Source organism: Canis lupus, chromosome 12 (assembly GCF_003254725.2).
Source record: "Canis lupus dingo isolate Sandy chromosome 12, ASM325472v2, whole genome shotgun sequence".
Classification (NCBI taxonomy): Eukaryota; Metazoa; Chordata; class Mammalia; order Carnivora; family Canidae; genus Canis; species Canis lupus.
In genome coordinates, this window is record NC_064254.1 from 69545300 (window position 1) to 69560482 (window position 15183).

Here is a 15183-nt window from a genome sequence, read left to right on the forward strand (position 1 = left end):
CAAAGCATTTGATCTTGCTTTTCTTTTATTTGGAAGACTTTCCCCTGATCTTTGCATGGGTGATTATTTCTTGTCACTCAAATGTTACCATATATGTCACCTTCTGAGAGTGGCCCTCACTGAGCAGTCAGACATATTTTAAATATTTTAATTATCTGCAAGGCATACTACCACCTGATATTTTGTTTGTTTCCTCTGTCTATTCTCTAAAAATGTAAGCTGTATGTTTAGTCCTTATCTGATCCCAGAATTATATTTGGTGTAGAACACATTTAATAGGTATTGATTGAAATAACAATAAAATATGATTATCAGGTGATCATTAGATGCTCTAGATATGATAAGCAGTTGGAATACTAGTTGGATAAAGTGGACTTTTTTTTAACCCATATAATAAAGTTTCCACTCAGTTGTCTGACACAGCAGTAGGGAAATGGAAATGGGCAAGGCAGTTACAGGCTTGCTCACTGGGGAGAAGGTAGTCATTTAAATATAACTACATAATTTATCAATTAATTGTTCTTATTATAAGACCTATAGGTGAACAACACATGGTGCTTTGTAGCATCTAACCGGGGGATGTAACTAACTAGATATCAGGGAATATAACCCAAAGCAGTAGAATTTAAGAGCCATTTAAGGTTCCAAAGGATGAGTGGCAATCTGTAATACCATTTCTTGGTGAACATTTTTTGTTATGTAAATAGTGAGAATATAATAATAGCCAAGGGATAGAAACGCCTTATCTAATTATTAGATATGAAAAACATGTATCTCTATATACAGATGAGTAAAGTAATAAATTTGGCTTTCTGATTTAAAAATCAGTCTCATGAGAGCTTAGTAGGAATACATTTCCTGAAAAGTCATTGATGTGGTATTAATTAATAAATGGAATTTGGGTACCTACAAATTTGGGTGTCACGTGGCAGTCTGTCATGAATGCTCCAAAGACTGATTTCCTGTTGGATATTGCCTCTCTCTCTGACGCTGCTTTCAATTTCAACAACAGTTTTATGAAGACATAAAAATTTTTCTTATGAAAAAAGAGATAAAATTTGTACCTTTCCTGCCATTTGTTTCTAATATAATTCTTTTTCACAGCCAGTGACATCAGAAAGATATGATATTTTCCATGTCTGCTTCAAGCAAGGTTTTGGAGACTGAAATATAGGAGATTTTTATATTATGCAAAGCTCTGATAGGGCTGAATTCATAATTTTTTTGGATGCGAACATTGCTTAAGATAGTTAAACAGATTAAAACATAGAGGCGGGAGGGGAAAGAGAGATAGAAGTGATGTTAATGTTCATGGAAGTGAAGGAATTTTCCATAAATACCCAGTTCATCGGAAAACAAGGGATTTATTGATTTATTCACCAAATTCTACATGTGCAACTAATATTACATTGTATGTTAACTAACTAGAATTTAAATAAAAACTTGAAAGAAACAAAAAAAGGACAACAAGGACTTTGTCTCAACCTTATGCTCTTGCCATAGTACCAACAAAGGGAATACAGAAATATTTAATAGTATTATAATAGTTTTCTACTACTTTTTCTAGTTTCAAAAAATATAAAGTCCAAGTATACAAGGCCTTCCTTCCCTATCTCCTATGCATACCTTCTGGTCTATTTTCTACTACTTTCTCCTTTAAATCTTGTATTTCATGAATACTGATATTTCACTAAAGGACAAGAGTGTTTTTACACCCCTGTATTTTTCTCATGCTGTCCTTGTGTCTAGAATGACTTTCCTGGGCCTTCTCTACCAGGCAGCGCCTGCATTCTCTACTCCCACAGGAAGCATTCCTGAGTCAAGGCTGGGTTCAATGTCTTAGGTGCTTACACCCTCCCACAGAAGAACATCTTTCTCCCTAAACATATACTCTCTTTGAGAGAAAACAAGGTATCTTGCTTTGTCATGATATGTTCAATTTTTATCATAGTGTCAGGTGTCAGGTGCATATCATGTCCTTCCTGTTGTTTTTGATTAAAGGAAATTAACACTGTGAAGTCACTAATCTATTGACTCAAAGTATTCATTTTACTTGAGAAAAAATATGGTTCAGGCTTATGCCTATTAAACAGTAATTTAAAATTTTTTATGTATTATACTCAAATTATTTCTTAAAATTTAGAGATTTTATTTTTGTTTAAAGCTAATTTAAATATTACTGAACTTAATTTTTGTCTCTTCTGGCTTATATTTAATATTTTCATTACAATTGAATATATTTGGGAAAAATACTGTATTTAACAGTGTAATAAAAAACAAGCTGACAATTTTCTATGTGCTTAGAAATCTAAATCACCAATTTCTAAGTCATAGACTTTTAGAACTGAAGAGTATTTTAGGGCTTAATTCATCCAATAGTTAATAACTCATGATGAATAATTCATCTGTGGTTATTCTTAGAAAAGCTGTGTGTGTTGCATTATAGCCAAGCTCTTTCAACTATACAGTGTTGCCTTTTCTGTTGCTTATTTACTAAAAGTTAACTATGCCAATAAATTTCTAAAGTCTAAAAGGAAAATAATTCACTTAATTGGGAGATTCTTTTCTCATCACTGACGGCTTAATGCATGATCTTCAAATTGTAGAGCAAGTTACTGAGAAAGAGCTGGCTTGGCTCAATATTATTAGGTTCATATATACTCATTCAGTAAATTTGGAATTAATTTTCCTGTCTTGAGGTCCAACTCACTAAAGATCAGCCCTGGGTATCATATAACCATGGACGAGGTATGTCATAATTATTCTGGGCAATCTAGGGTCTAAGAACATTTTAATTTCCTCTCAAATTTGAGGATTTGAGAGCTTGCAAGTTTCTGCTCATCTCCTAAAGAATGACTCCATTTTCGCTGTCAATTGATTGCTGGATATTTCTTTAAATAGACCATGATGGGTTGCTCCGTCTCCCTTTAGTTTCCAACTACAGTTATGCTCTACCCCTCCCACTGGTTTGGCTCTCTTTCATATTGATCTTGGTTTAAAGCAAACCTTAACTTATTATATCTCTTTAGAGATTTCATGGTATACTGGCTACCAACCATGAAATCAGCCCTACAGACAAATCAATGACCCAAAACTCAGCTCCATCCTGCTTAATTTCTCCCCACAACAACATTGTCACATCACTGAGATTCATCATGTTTCAAGGATAAGCTGGCCAGGTTATAACAACATGAGCTGTACTTACTCAGGTCTGTAACTGAAAATATCAAGACATTTGATCTTGAAATACTCGTGTAATTTTTGAAAATCTGTCATAATGGTGGTCCCTTAAATCAAACAATAACAGCAAAAGATAAGATCTAGAAATATTAAACAGTAGTCAATATTTTTAAAATTTGTTTGATTCCTTAGTTTCAATTTCAGTTCTCCTTCAATGTGATAAAATGTAACATAAATTTCACCATTTGAACCATTTTCTAGTGTACAGCTCAGTATCATTACTTACATTCACACTGTTGTGCAACGATTCCCATCTTCTCCAGAAGTTTTTCATCTTTCCAAAGTGAAATCCTGTACCCATTAAACACTAACTCCCATTGTCTTCTCCCTGCAGTCCCTGACAACTACCATTCTTCTTTCCATCTCTATAAATTTGCCTATTCCATGGGCCTCAGATAAGTGGAATATAACAGTATTTGTCCTTTGATGACTGGCTTACTTCATTGTCCTCAAAGTTCATCCATGTTGTGGAATGTATCAGTTTTCTTCCTTTTTAAAGCTGAATAATACCATATAATATATATATATATATATATATACATATATATAATTTATATATATAAACATATATCCCTTTTTACTATTTTGAGTTCAAGTATGAAAATGATCTGCACATACGTATACAAAGGAATAAGTGTTTAGTAGCAGATCATGTATAATGCTGATAGCCTAAAGAGAGTCTAAATGTCTATCTAAAATTTAATGGGCTATGAATGGATGAAATGTCATCTAATATATAGATATAAAAAATGAACTGACATATAAGGAGCTTGTTAAGAGCTTGCTGTTTGGATTAAAAACCAGGGCCAACTCTTACAAACTGGGTAAAATCAGAAAGTTTTTTATTTCCCTGAGCCCTGTTTTACTCATTTAAAAAATTAGATGATAATAGTATTTTTTATGAAAAGTTACTTGTGATTACTAAATAAAAACATACACAAAGCAACATCTGATATAGCAGCTGAGTAAATGTTAGCTATAATCAGTTATTATTTTTACTGAGTGTCAGCATGTCAGCTCCCTGCTAGATTCTAGAGATGATAGATGAATAACAAAGAATCTCTGGATTTGAGGGACTCACATACAAATGGAGAAGAATATCTAAACTTTGAAATATATGTTGTATGCTGAAACTATTTTCAAGTATGCAATTTAGTTTCATCCTCAGACCTGTAAATACGTTTATGATATAATGTCAAAAGCAAAAAGCAGAACATAAAATCTCTGAGGTATACCTTGATCACAATCATGTGAGCTATATTTCAGGCACAAAGACACACATACACACGCCTCAAAAAGAAAGAATGTTTGCTAAGATTTTTACATATAAAATTATCTAAAATCATTAAAAAATAATAAGAATGTAATAGTTAACAGTATGTAAAAATCATTTGAAGAATCGGGGATATGATTAAGCACCAAAAATTTGAAAGGATAATAGCTAAGCAAGGCTCTGTTCGTTTGCAGGCTAGAATCAGCACGTTCTTGCTAATAGAGTTTTAGTTATAATTTTGTCCAAAATCTTCCAGTTCATAAATAAGGAATCTGAAGCTTGGATATGTTTAAAGATTTTCAGGAAGTGAAAATGGAAGCCAGTCTACTAGCCTCTGTCCTGAGGTCTCTCCTCTAAACCATAAATTCATTTTTTAACTAAATTCAATTATTTAACACATAATATATTATTAGTTTCAGAGATAGAGGTCAGTGATTCATCAGTCTTATATAACATCCAGTGTTCATTATAACATATGTTCATGACCCAGTTACCCCATCCCCCCATGCCCCTCCCCTCCAGCAGCTCTCAGTTTATTTCCTATGATTAAGAGTCCCTTATGGTTTATCTACCTTACTGATTTAGTCTTCTTTTATTTTGATCTCTCTTCCCCTATGATCCTCTGTTTTGTTTCTTAAATTCCACCTATGAGTGAGATCATATGATAATTGCTTTCTCTATTGACTTACCTTGCTTAACATAACACCATTTCACTCCATCCACATCACTGCAAATGGCAAGATTTCATTTTTTGATGGCTGAGTAGTATTCCATTATGTTTGTGTATAATATTTGTATATATATAATCACATCCTCTTTATCCATTTATCTGCCGATGGATGTCTGGGCTCTTTCCGTAGTTTCCATAGTTTGGCTATTGTGGACATCACTGCTATAAACATTGGGGTGCAGGTGCCTCTTTGGATCACTACATTTGTATCTTTGGTGTAAATACCCAGTAATACAACTGTTGGGTTGTAGGAGAGCTCTATTTTCAACTTTTTGAGGAACCTCCATATTATTTACGACAGTGGCTGCACCAGCTTGCATTCCCACCAACAGTGTAAGAGGGCTCCTCTTTCTCCATAACCTCACCAACATCTGTCATTTTCTGATTTGCTCATTTTAGCCATTCTGACTGGTGTGACGTAGTATCTCATTGTGGTTTTGATTTGCATTTCCCTGATGCTGAGGGATGTTGAGCATCTTTTCATGTGTCTGTTGGCCATGTGTAGGTCTTCTTTGGAGAAATGTCTGTTGATGTCTTCTGCCCATTTCTTGACTGTATTACTTGTTCTTTGAGTGTTGAGTTTGATAAGTTCTTGATAGATCTTGGAAACTAGCCCTTTATCTGATGTGTCATTTGCAAATATCTTCTCCCATTCCCTAGGTTGTCTTGGTTTTGTCAACTGTTTTCTATGCTGTGGCAAAAGTTTTTTTTAGCTTGATGAAGTCCCAATAGCTTATTTTTGCCTTTGTTTCCCTTGCCTTTGGAGACGTGTCTAGCAAGAAGTTTCTGCAGCTGAGGTCATGGGGGTTGCTGCCTTCTCTAGGATTTTGATGGATTCCTGTCATAAATTCACTTCTGACTAGGCTTTTGTAGAACTCATTTTTGGTAACTTCAGCATATTTAAAGGTATACAAGGTCCTTCCCCCCCTTATCAGTCACATGGAACTTATGGAATTTGATGTAGAGTTGCCTTTAACACATTTTTAAATTTTACCTTCTTAAGGATTCCGTTATTTAAATATAATACTTCCCACTATTAATGCTGTTTATTACAATGCACAGCATTGAAGATTAGCCCAAGTTTACAGAACAAGTCTCTGAAAGCAATAAAATATAATTTTTAAAAGTTCACTTTTGCAAATACTTTTAAGGCATAGCAGTAAATATTCTGGAAGCTGGTAAATGCTTTTAATAGATGTAGCCCTGGTTATAACTTGGTGTACTATATAATTACACCGGCTTCTCTTTTGATACCTATACAAACAAGGATTTGCCCTCTCATTGCTTTGAAATTTCATGTATTTAGTAAATGAGACAATAAAGTAATTTTTAAATCACTGCCATCACTGTGGAAATATGATTTTAAAGACTATTATAGTCTGTTTGTGGAGTCTGTCTTGGATCATATAGTGGGAAGGTAGCTCTCAGAGGTTGAGCGTACCCTAGAATTTTGTTTTTTTCATGGAGATCTTTTCTTGAACTTCTTTGTTATTAGAAAGCATATTTTTTCCTAAAAGCCTTATGGAGAGCATTTGAATGATAATTTAAATATTTTCCTGGCTTTCACGGAAAAACGATATAATGTCTTGGCTTAGAAAAAAGCTTTTTATTTTGCTATACATTTATAAAGCATCCAGCATATTTTCTATACAGTCAACACAATCTTTAAAGCCATCTGCAGTTTGCAACAATTTCATAGTTTAGTAGCTTAAATTGATGAGAAAATGAGCTGCTGACAGACATGTTTTTCCAAATTGATATTTGAGGATGGTGCAGCCAAAATACTTGGCGTGAAACAGCAAAGAAAATGAGGAGTGTGTATCTACAGAACACAACTCTGTATTGCAGCACAAGCTAAAAATGCTTCAAGTCTGATAATTTACCCCTTGTCTTAAGTTCTGTGTTGCAGTCTTTGGTGAAACGTTGCAGTAAAACTTAGAAAGACTATAGTATTTTTCCTTTATCTTATCTAGGTAGATATAGATGTTCCAATTACTGGCAAGTCTTCTTGAAAAAAAGTGAAAGTGCCATTTTAAATAGGCACTCTTTTGAGTGTTGCTTACGTATGGATTAATTAAATCTTCAGATATGAAAAAGAATGAACCCAAAAATGAAGAAGCTCATCATGTGTATTATAGTGGTAAGGAAACTGTTAACTTCAAATTACTTTTCAGGATTCTAGCTCTTTATGTTTTTATGTCATTTTGCTAAATTTACTGTGATCTTTCACTGTACATACACACAAATGTATCACACACAGCACACTCACATAGACTGCCTCAAATGAAAAAATAATTTGTAGTACAAAAATTTTTTGTGTTTCACTTTTTGCTTTTGTTTTTTCATTATTTAGGTTGAGGCTAAATACCGATGGTGTTACTCTAAGACAATGAGTCAAAGAAGGAGGCAAACCAAAGCAAATGAAGAAATAGACTCTAATCTATAGAACAAACTGAGGGCTGCTGGAGGGGAGGTGGATGGGAAAATGGATTAAATGGGTGATTGGTAATAAGGAGGGCACTTGTGATGAGCACTGGATGTTGTATATAAGTGATGAATCACTAAATTCTACACCTGAAACTAATGTTACCTTATTTGTCAACTAACTAGAATTGAAATAAAAACTTGAAACTAAAAAAAAAATAAATAAAATAAAAGACCCCTGTACAAACATCAGTACATTTTTAAAAAGATATTTTCAAATTAACTTTTTTGAACTACAAGAACTAAATTTGCATTTTTGTGTTTTTGCCTTGTTTTTAGTACCTAACTGATTCTTGCTATTGGACATTTAATTAACTCAGTCAACAGACACATATCAGGTCCCACTCATGACTGAGATGTCATTGCTGTCTTCATTCAGGTAAAGTTTTGCCATCCCTAAGTATCAGTCTCCTTTCTCCTTAAAGGCTTACAATTTATTTTATTTTTTTTAAAGATTTATTTATTTATTTACTCACAATTTATTAACACAGGTCAAGGAGGAGACTCCTGGACATTAACTCAGCCGAAGGGACCTGAAAAGGTACTCTAGATGCCAATGTTACAGCTTTTCCAGCTCTCCACCTTCACAGTTACAACTTCCTGGTGGAAAAATCATCATTGCTATTTATGTTGTTCCTCTCCCACTGACCAGTGCTGTGATCCCAATACGGCCCGTGATAAGACCACGTGAATTAAGTAACAAATTTATACAAATATAAAGCATTTTCTAGGTGGAAAGCATTTTCAGTTGGTTTTAAATGTACTATTTTTAGAGGGATAACAGTTCCAAATAGTACCCAAAACACCTAATGAAAACTAAAATAGGACTAAATTAAGTAACATGTACAGACATTAGTATTATTCTCAGTGTATTTAAACTGTGAAGCACATTTCTCCAGCTCACAGTTTTGATCCACAGAGACCCAGACTATGCCACCTCTGTAATCCCATAACCACTCAGCTGTAATTTTGCATACTCAATATCCTTCCAGGGAAGCCAAATGTTATCTGGAAGTGCTAATGAATGACCACTTTCTACAATGCTTGCAATTACCATGCAAAATACTCAGCTAGGCCTGAAGCCATGTGAATTTGTCCAATTTCAGGTTTCATCAAAACTTAAATACCAGCTTAGTTTCTATAAAAGGCACAACTATTTACAAAGAGGTCATATATTTCAAATAGTGGCTTTCAATTTGAGTTCTTAAAAAAGGTATAAGACTGTTAGATTTTTATTGATTCGCTCAAATGTAATTCAGATAGAAAATCAAAAATTTTATAAAATGAAATAAGTGGAGTCCCTCAGTCTGCATGAATTTGAAATTAAAAGACCTCGTTAGCAGTATGATTCTTTTAAAATTGTGAAATATAATAGGGCATTCAGTATATTTTAATTGAGTACCTATTAGATGTTAGGCACTATTTTATGATCTGAACTGAATAGGGAGTAGCCCTGCCCCTCATGCATCTGTCACTCTACTAGGAGTGACAGTCAGCGATAGTAATTACACAGTGTAACACCAAGTGGTGATAAACACCATGGAGAGAAGAGCAGCACAAGAGTAGAGAGAGTGACACAGAGCAGACTGAGTGAAAGTTGTTCACGTGAAGGTAAAGGTGATAAAGACTTCTCAAGATAAACTGGTGGATGATCAGAAACTTTCACAAAGTGAGAAGGAAGCCATTGAGACAGTTTCCCAGGCAGAGGAACAGTGAAGACCCTGAGGTGAGTTCCAGGAGTTGGTGAGTTCCAGGAGCCTCAGTAGGCAATATTGCTGGGTTGCTTTAAAGAACAAGGAGATGATTAGAAAATGAGGTTAGAGAAGTAGCCAAGGCTGTCACAGAAGGCCTTCATGCCATGTGAGGGACACTTTTGTATCTGTTAAGTATTAAATTTCCAAGAAATGATTTTATCCAGGGAAAAAGATGAGTATGTGTAATTTTTTAAATTATCTTTTAAAATGTGTTCGATGCGTACACAAGAATGCATGTGCAGGTAAGTGTATAGGACAACTCTGGTCTCCTGCCTCACATTCTCTAGGTCCTTTTATTTGTCCAACTATTCCTGCCACAACCATCTTGCCTCAGCTGAGTGGCAATCTTTCACCTGGAAGGTGAGGCTTCTCTAAAGCCACTACATGGGATACCTGGGGCAACGGACCTGGCACTCATTCCCGCTCAACCTGGATATGGACTGGTAATGCTCCATTCTCCCTTGACCAAGAAAGTCAGAAGCCAGAGTCAAACCCTTCTCTCTGCAATTCTGAGGTATATTCTTTTGATTCCACCAAAGGTCCTGGAAGGTCTGAGTTCCAGTTGTCCTCTGTAACTCTTTACTCCTTTCCCTCCTTCCCTGTTTACCTCTTCCCAAAGAACCAATCCTGTTCCCTGGAATCACTTCCCCACGTAAACAATCTGCATGTCAGCCCTTGTCTCAGGCTCTGTTTTCCTAGAAGAACCTCAGGTATGATAGCAAGTTAAAAGGTTTGAAATATATATGTAATACAGTGACCTTGGGTACACATCTCAATCCAATAACTAATGTATTCTCGTAACTTGCAGCTATCAATGTGCTCCTCTCTGTCTCAATCCTCAGTCACCACTATCCCCACATCCTCCCCAAAAGCCCAGCCAGGGAACCACAGCCACAAGCTTTGGTTTCATCTCTTTCTTACCATAGTTTTCAAAAAAGTTTAATATCATATATTTATATATTGCAAAAGAATATATTGTTTTCTTTGAGCTTTTTGAAACAGTACCATAAAAAAACGGGTAATTTTATGTAACTTTTTATAAAGTCAAATTATGTTTCTAACATTTATCCTTGCTTTATGAAGTTGTAGTTTCAATCCTGCATGGATATAATTTACTTATCACAATTTATTAATTTTTTTTCTGTCTACAGACATTGAGGTCTTTCCATAGTCTTGCTATTTTGAGCATTGCCACTGTGAGTATTGTACATGTGCCCTGGTGCACATATTCAAGAGGTTCCTTTGGGCTATATATTCAATGCTGTGGCACCTTGCCACATGGGGCTACTGAGCTTTTGAAATGTGACTAGTCCAAACTGAGACATGCTATAAAGTATAAAATATGCACCAGATTTCAAAGAATAAGAAAGAAAGAAAATATTTTTTGAATGATTTTACAGTATTGATTGCATGCTTAAATAAACGCTATTCAACTGGATAAATTGAGTTATATGAACTACATTATTAAAATTAATTCACCAGTTCTTTTATTTTTTTTTTAAATATGGCTACCAGGAAATGTAAAATTCTAGTTTTGACTTGCATTTGGACCACACTAGTCTAGGACTATGCTACTCAAAATGTGTTTCCCTGACCAGTAGCTTCAGTATCACCAGGAAGTGCAAAATCTCTGGTCTCAACCCAAACCACCTGAAAGACATGCAGAAATACAAAATTCAAAATGAATGAATGAATGAGTGAATGGGTAAATAAGATAAAGGAAAGGAAAAGTTATGGAATCCAGGAAACAGGAAAGAAGGGCAGTGCATAGAGTACTGATTTAGATCAAAACTAAACACAGAGCTCTGAAGGAAGATCTCTGAGAAAATGAAATATGTAATTAGAAAAGTTAGTCAAAGAAATAGAGGACATATTTATTATAAACAGTACATACAAAGGAACCATTAAAAACTTCAGGGAAAAGAAAAGCAGCAGAAGTGAAATGGAGTTACAGTTACTCCTAGATTTTTAAGGAATAATATACATAATTATGAAATGAAATGCCAGGGGGTAGGATGTGGAGGATTGTATCCATATTTTACAAACTGGATCATCAAAGAGACCATCTGTACTTGAGGGAACATGAAATAAGAAGGTAATGTATCACCTACAGATACAAAGGGACATCTAAAAAAAGGAACTAAATCATGAGAAAAAAAAATATATCAACCCTGAAGGAGGGAACCTAGAGGTCTGGCCAAAAGAAGATAAATTTGCTGTCATGGCAAAAGATAGTGACTAAAATGATGGATAGAGAACTAGCACTAGAAGAATATTATTTTCCAGAAGAAAGAGCTAAAGATGCTCACTTGTAAAGAATAAATCTAGAGTATAAAGTATCAGGGGAAATCATTGCTTGTAATTAATTTGTATAAATTACTCCACAAAAATATGAAAAATTATAAAATATTAGATATAAAGTTAGATACCTAGATATAGTTACAAACTATATGTAAGATATATGCTTCCTAGATATAGTCCATAGTAAATAATTATGATATTAACATCTTTTGTTGACATATATTTGTAGTTTTTCTCAGATTTCTCCAAGTTTAATTTTTATGATTTTTTTAAATATATATATCAATCCACCATACTCTAACTTAGTAGTTTGAAGTTCTTTTTTGATGCCTTCTGCCTTGCTTATTGATATTTTATAAGGCAAAAAATTCTTCACTTCAAATATTGTTTTCGGAGGAGGAAGTTTTTTAAAAATTAAGATATAGTTTAGACAATATTATGGAATTTATATCAAAAAGGTATTTAAAGGTATATAAAGGCAAGCCATACACAATGAAGTAAATTTTCTAGGAAAAGAATGGAACTGTGCTTGAGTGGATGTGATGAGAAAATGTTTAAGAACTGATTTTGTGTAATATAAATAAAGTTTATGAATATATTATATACTTAATATATAATGCATACAATATAATAAATATTATTTTAGTTTATAAATATATATTTATATATTATACATAATATTCTATATGATATATAATTATTTATATAAAATATAAAAATAAAATTAATATAAAATAAATACAAAAAACTGATTTCATAATATACCCTCCAAAGACAGAAATTATCTTAAAGATTAGAAATACTTCATATCTTCTAACCATTTTTTTCAATGAACATGACTAGTGCTTAAATTTTCCTTTTTTTTTTTTTTTTTTGCAATGATTTATGACTCTTAGCCCAACCCAGATACATAGCCCTAGGCCCTCATAGATCAGTGAAATTCACAAAATTTTGTGAGAAAAATTCTTATTGTGAGATTTATGGCTCTAGATAATTGTTTTCTTTGGGTTAGTATGATATTTATGCAGATTAGTTGATAAAATAGTCAAAACTGCATTTGAGATCTTTATACAAAAAGTTAGATTAGCTTTTGTTCAAACCTAGATGAAAATTATTGTTATCTTTATTTCATGTGTCTGAATCATTAAGAATAAGTAACACAAATATGAAGAGGTGATTCACAGAGCAGATATCATGCTAGCAAATTTTTGGTCTGGGCCACTGCTGCTGAATCCTGAAAACACTGGAGCAATGACATTCCAATAATGGAGAGTGATCAGTACTACAAATAATTGCATTATTTGTCAATAATTCACGTATGGTTGTAATCTCAACAAAACACAGCATTGGTTGTATTGATCAAATTGTGGATTTAGCTTAATATCTATAATAAAGCTTACTCCTTTTAATCATTAAGTATAGCAGCAAGTCAATATAAACATCTTTGAATCTGGATCACTTTATCCTTTTAGATACCTTTTGATTTTACAGTTGACTTGGACAGAAAATTGACAAGTATATATGCTTTAATTGAATCACAGCTTTAGTGTTCTGTTTATGAAGATTTTAAAGCAATATATTTCTGTCCAATTTTTGATCAATATGAATAATTTCAATGACTTTTTGTGGAATGAAATTGTCTGGTAGTGCTATAGAATTTTAGAGAAAGAAGAAAGCTATTGTATAATTTATGCAAACTCTATCTCATCATTTTTTAAAAGACTAATCTAAACCAGAAATTAAGGAAGTTGCTACTATCAGAGAGCCAATGGTCTAAAACGTTAAACATGCTTTCCCTAACTGATAAAGTATGTGCACTTATGTTTTAACTTAAGAGCTTTAGGCAAATTCTGAGTCTGAAGGCAGACAGACCTATCAACTGAGAAAAAAAAAAAAAAGTTTTCAATTCAGGGAATTGAGGGACTACTGAATCATCAATAAACTGACTTGCTGGGATTATAGATGAACTGTTCACTCTCTGGTTCTCCTCAGCCTTGCAGATAGCTCCAGACATATCTGGTTTATAAAACAATGAACTCCTTATTCTGGGAAAACAGCTGCAATAGCTGTTCAAGAGATGGGTGGTATTCTACTTTGTTTAAAATATTTAAATTTTATATGACTGAAAAGACAATGTTTTATTGTTTAATAATAAAGTATGGAACAATTGCTGTTTTAGGGCATTCTCTATAATAGGAGTCTGTAGATTTTCTACAGTGTTTTCCATTCACTAATTGGAACCAGGACATTGGCCATAGTGATTTATATCTCTGAATTCCTTTTTAAATTGACTTGTACAGTCTTTAAAATTCTTCAGCTCAGTTCACCAGCCAGTTAGATACACACTATTGTTTTATTTTTGAATGTCTTAAAATTAAATGTAAAACTTTAATTATTTCACTTTTAAAACATGACCACACTTTAAATCCCAATGTTCCACTGGCTATGAGAAACCTAATGAATAAATTCACATAGGATTAATTTATTCACTTATACATGTCTCTTTTAAATTTTAAAAAAGATATTTAATGCTTCAAACTAATAGAATAAAATAAAGCATATGCTATTACAAATATGTGAAGTTTGCTTTTTATACGCTTTCTAAAAGAAAATTGAGATTAATATCTCATACTGATGTTATACATTAAAATTATTTTTACACTTACAGCTACTTCCTGATATTTTAGTATATAATCTGACAAGCATAGAAGAAAAATAATATTTAGCCAATTACCTTTGGACAGTAAGGTGGCTATAATCAAAGGAAAGTGAATAAGCTTTAGAAATTGATCAAATTCCACTTAGATTGTGACATTTTCCCAAAAGGAATATCATAAAACTCTCCCCAAAGATCATTTAGTTATGGAAAGTACTACGGACTCTCTCTCTCACCCCTTTGCCTTCCTTTGGTTTGTTTACTAAATTGCTCATAAGCCCAGTTAGGTTTTTCTTCTTCCCCTTTCTCCTATCAGACATAGACTCCTCTCAGGCAGATTTTTCCACAAGGACAACTTCCACAACTTCACGCATGAAATTGACTCCGGGCTTACTCCAAAGCCCATTGCAAGATGGTTTGTTTACTGTGCTCTACGACCTTCCCTCTTCATCCTCTGTGACTAATTGAAGGCATCAGATCCTGTTTCCTGAGGCTTCTGGCACCCTACACTTGGTTTATTCCTTCTACATTTGGCCTTATTTTTCCCTTTCTGTATCTCAAGGTATAGTAAAACACCCTCAACTATTTGACTTTCTCTACAAGGTCCTCTTTGCTGCCAGAACTTTAGACACTATAAAAGTAGTATACTTTTAGTAGTATGCAGCAATAAGCTAAAAAGCTAAAATATCACAAGCTAAAATCAAATCAATTTGTGTCAACAGTAATCACAGCAAGCTAAGACTAG

General features: G+C 33.5%; 1 long non-coding RNA gene across 1 annotated transcript; it reads left to right on the plus strand.

Annotated features, from left to right (window-relative positions):
- Positions 1-7990: 7990 nt before the first annotated feature.
- Positions 7991-10180, plus strand: LOC125752309 (uncharacterized). Its single transcript, XR_007401509.1, has 3 exons — positions 7991-8106; positions 8219-8268; positions 9769-10180. It is a non-coding gene; the product is annotated as an uncharacterized LOC125752309 (long non-coding RNA).
- Positions 10181-15183: the final 5003 nt, after the last annotated feature.